This window comes from Triticum aestivum, chromosome 2A, assembly GCF_018294505.1.
Source record: "Triticum aestivum cultivar Chinese Spring chromosome 2A, IWGSC CS RefSeq v2.1, whole genome shotgun sequence".
Lineage (NCBI taxonomy): Eukaryota > Viridiplantae > Streptophyta > Magnoliopsida > Poales > Poaceae > Triticum > Triticum aestivum.
In genome coordinates, this window is record NC_057797.1 from 266,531,494 (window position 1) to 266,536,437 (window position 4,944).

A 4,944-nucleotide genomic window follows, 5' to 3' on the forward strand; every position below is an offset into this window, starting at 1 on the left:
GTATCAAGTTTCCGGTTAATACAATTCTAGCATGAATAATAAACATTTATCATGATATAAGGAAATATAAATAACAACTCTAGGGAGTTGTTATTTATATTTCCTTATATCATGATAAATGTTTATTATTCATGCTAGCACTATTAAAACTACGATTTTACCTAGGGCCAGATACCCTAGGTGAAATGCGAAAAACCATAGGTAAAGGCTCTACCTAGAGCTTGCCCTAGGGAAAGAACCTTAGGTAAAGCATAGTCGGTAAAGAGCTCTTTCCCTAGAGTGCACCTGCCAAGCCCTAGGGAAATCATTTGGTTACCTAGGGCTGCAGGCCCAAGGGAAGGAATTGAACTTGTTTGCCTGTCCAAGGTGGAAAGGTGCTTTACCTACAAACAAGTTTGGCTCTAGGGAAAGACCGTGGAGCCCTTTTGAATCATTTCCACCGATATAAAAATATGCTATTCAAATTTAAATTCATAGCAGTCATAATTCAAAAATAAATAAATTCTGAATCATAATTCAAATTTATAAATTACAGTCGTAATTCAATGTACACATCAGATTCATGTTCAAATGACACACATACATCAGACCCAAGGTCAGTTTGAAACGAGATACAAGGTCGGTTTAGAACCAAAATTCAAAAAAATTGCTACAGCTAGCAGAATACCTAAATCAGCACATACAAGCATTAATGGTCAAGACAAGTATCTACTACTACTACTAAAACTTGTAGCAATATGTTATCAACGCATTCACCCAAAAGTTGGTCTTCAAACAGACTTGATGTTCTACATGTTGCCGAGCACACAAAGTTTGCAGTTCTGTGCTTGTTTCCAAAATCTACAAGAGCAGCCGAACAAGCACTTGGTGGAACTGGAGGTGGTGGAATTTTGTTGATAGACACTCCTTGTTTAGCTGCTAAAGTCTGCAAATGGATAGGGATACACCAACTAGTTAGTTTCAAAGGCTGGCAAGTATGTTGATAAGCTCAAACTTACATAGCATCACCTCAAGAATCGTCTTTGTGTAAGAGCATGCATATTCAGTGGCGAAGGCAGAACGCATGGTGGGGTTTATGATGGAGCAAATCATATATCATGTAATTATGCAAGAGCTCACTATAGTAGACATATATTACTTTGTGTTCTGAGAATATAACCAAAATCCAAAATTTAAGTGTTCGCACTCAACATACGTCACCAGATGGATGACCGATCCATAATTTATCATGTATATTAACCAGATAGGCATAAAGATGATCTATAAAACATATAAACTATAGATAAATCATTAATTGGTAACTAGTAGGATAAAATCATAGTGAAGATCGATAAAGAATACGTAGTCATAAACCCATAATGAAGCTTTACTTTCTTAACAGAATATGGCAATGACATTCCTCTTGTCGTTGTCCAGCAACTACATCCAAAGTTAGACTGGCTTCAGTGAGACTTGCTTGGCAAAACTGCTACTTAAATATGTATAACAAAATTACAAGCAGAACCGAATCAATTGGTCATTCAACAATGGAAGTGCACTAGAACAGATTGAATAGCAGAGCATATTTCACTCGACCACAACAATTACCTTTCATTATAGTACGCACTTGCTTTTCTTTGCCACCATCTGCGTATAGCATACTGACCCTCGCGGCCTTGCTAGTCGCAAACTCGCCTCGCAGAAGCAGTGCCACGGTCCCCATGTGTCCAGCATCCGTCAGGCCATGCCCCACCGCCTTCACGCACTGTCGTGTTTAGAGGAGCAATCCTCCTAATCACGAGGGTTTGGCCGGAGTAATCGCTAGTTTTACTAATGTGCTGACGTGCAATCAAGTTACAACCTACAAGTCCACTACATCAAGCCACGACCCATCATCAATCAGGCCCCGCATGGAGGCACGTCTTAGCTCAAATTTTCGTATGCGTGGTGTATAAGATTTTAGCGGTATATATACATAGACTTTGCAGCAAATTTTACGTATGGCGGACGCCAAACCACGCCAGATTGCTGGCTTCGCCCCTTGCATTACATGATAGTATACATCGACCATCAGACTATGACACCCATAAGAACATGTTCTTGTAGATAAATAAGATAACTCAATGATAAATAAAGTGCGAACAACTAATGGTTTCCTTTGTGCAAACAAACCAAAAAAGTAGTCGTTATAGTATAACTTAAGTGTCTGATGGTACAAATGATTTGTGCTAACCTGATCTCAGTTTTTCAGATGTCTCGTCTGCATATGTATCAAACCATGCCTGACACCCATTGCTGGACTGATCATCTAGCCCTTCTAGCCTATAAATCAATATAATATCAGTTATGGCAGTAACTACATAACGAACTAAAGTATTTCTAGTTCTTGGCGCAATTTTTCGTGAGCATTGATGCTTCATGCTTACCTCAATTCAATCGACACTACAAAAGTTAGCATACAACTAGAGATCGAAATCAGATTGACATTATAGTAGATATTAAATGACATGGTGCTCAGTTCGACATATTCTTCAGTAAAAAGTTTGATTTTCTTCATTTTGCTGAAACTTTGCCACAATGCTTCATACTTACATAGCCATAATAATATCAAAGGGGAAATGCCTAGATAGTAGTAGAAAATTACCAGGCCTCCTAATACAACTACCAGTTATACTACTATCAGTTAATAATATGCTACTACTATTAGTTATATAGACTCAAAGTGGCCCTTTTATAACAAGACAAGGTTACTATACTAGTATACTTGTTGTGTGTCCATAGATACATTCTTAATAACTCGAGATTCAGCACAGCTCTTAACGATTATCTCTTGTTGCTGCGTTCATGTCAAACATTTCCTAAACCTACTCTCCTTTACCAATTAGAATGTCTATAACTGCTGGGTAGATTATGCAATTATAATCGAACTGATAATAACTACCGCACTTGATATTTTAGAAATAATGTCACATGATTATCCCCACATAGTCTATTGATATAGTGAATATGCAGATTTATATTGAATATCCAGCACACAAGTAAAACGTTGGAGTGAGAGGTATAGAGGTAACCTGTTGGAGAACAGGGGGTACAACGCCGGGTAAATCTGATAGTCTTCCGACCAGCAGGCGCGACAAGGTCAACATGGACGGCGCGGCGACGTCATCCCGGCCGGCGTGGCCATGGTCACCAAGCCCGTCATGCCATTGTTCCGCTGGAGCGCTGGAACTAGAGAAGGGGAAGAAGAGGGGGCACGGTAGGGGCAGTGCGGCGTGGGTCGGTGGGGGACATGGGCACATGGCGGGCCGGAGGGGAGGCAGGGTGGCGGTGGGGCGGGGGACGCAGCAGGGAGTGGATGCGGCAGGGAACAGGGCAGGTGGCCAGGAGGCAGGCAAGACGGGACGACAGGGGACACGGCAATGAGGCGGGGAGGCGGGCGGCGGGCGACGGTGGGGCACGGCAGGGCGGCAGGGAGGCGGGCGATGGTGAGGCAGGGGTGAGAGCGTTTGGATCTTCGATGGAGTAGGATCCTTCGGGAGAGAAGGGGATAAGATTTTGGCTTATGGATCTGACCGGCGGCGTAGGGCTTCGAGCGAAGGAAGGAGAAACCTAATCGACCGAAATATTCCCACGTGCGCGCCCTTTCTCAGCTCTCGAGTGCCATCGCTCACTAAACAGTGGGCCCAACTATACAAAATGGAAGAAAAAGGCGCGAGGCATCAAAATAAGTGGCGCGAAGTCGACCAAAATTGCAACGGAGTCCATCTACATGCCACTTCGGGGCCAGGCTTGATGCCATTTAAGTAGGGCCGGCCCAGGGAAAGTATATTTTCTAACTTTTTTGCCCAAAAATCCATCTTCCCCTAGGGTGTACTGTTCATTGCTTTACTATCCCTTGGGGAGGCCAATGAGCTCTAGGTAAAGGACTTGGCCCTAGGTAAAATGGAAGTTTCTAGTAGTGTAGAATTGTATTAACTAGAAACTTAATACATGTGTGGATATATAGACAAAACACACTGACCCTAGTAAGCCTCTACTAGACTAGCTTGTTAATCAAAGATGGTTAAGTTTCCTAACCATAGACATGTGTTGTCATTTGATAAACGGGATCACATCATTAGGAGAATGGTATGATGGACAAGACCCATCCGTTAGCTTAGCATAATGATCGTTAAGTTTTATTGCTATTTCTTTCTTCATGACTTATACGTATTCCTTTGACTATGAGATTATGCAACTCCCGAATACCGGAGGAATACCTTGTGTGCTATCAAATGTCACAACATAACTAGGTGATTATGAAGATGCTCTACAGGTATCTCTGAAGGTTTTTGTTGGGTTGGCATAGATCGAGATTAGGATTTGTCACTCCGAGTATCGGAGAGGTATCTCTGGGCCCTCTCGGTAATGCACATCATAATAAGCCTTGTAAGCAATGTGACTAATGAGTTAGTTGCGGCATGATGCATTACGGAATGAGTAAAGAAACTTGCTGGTAACGAGATTGAACTAGGTATGAAGATACCGATGGTCGAATCTCGGGCAAGTAACATACCGTTGACAAAGGGATGTTGTCATTGTGGTTTGACCGATAAAGATCTTCGTAGAATATGTAGGAACCAATATGAGCATCCAGGTTCCGCTATTGGTTATTGACCGGAGATGTGTCTCGGTCAAGTCTACATAGTTCCTGACCTCATAGGGCCCGCACGCTTAACGTTCGATGACGATTTGTATTATGAGTTATGTGTTTCGGTGACCGAAGATTGTTCGGAGTCCCGGATGAGATCACGGACATGGCGAGGAGTCTCGAAATGGTCGAGAGGTAAAGATTGATATATTGGACGAAGGTATTCGGACACCGGAATGGTTTGGGGACATTTCGGATATTTATCAGAGTACCGAGGGGTTACCGGAAACCCCCATGGAAATATTGGGCCTACATGGGCCATAGGGGAGAGGGGA

At 42.6% G+C, this 4,944-nt stretch overlaps 1 long non-coding RNA gene across 1 annotated transcript; it reads right to left on the bottom strand.

The window, feature by feature from the left end:
* Positions 1 to 486: 486 nt before the first annotated feature.
* On the bottom strand, positions 487 to 3,620 carry LOC123188508 (uncharacterized). The gene is made up of 2 exons (XR_006494739.1): positions 3,051 to 3,620; positions 487 to 2,301 (listed from the first exon to the last, which is right to left on the bottom strand). It is a non-coding gene; the product is annotated as an uncharacterized lncRNA (long non-coding RNA).
* Between the last annotated feature and the right edge of the window lie 1,324 nt (positions 3,621 to 4,944).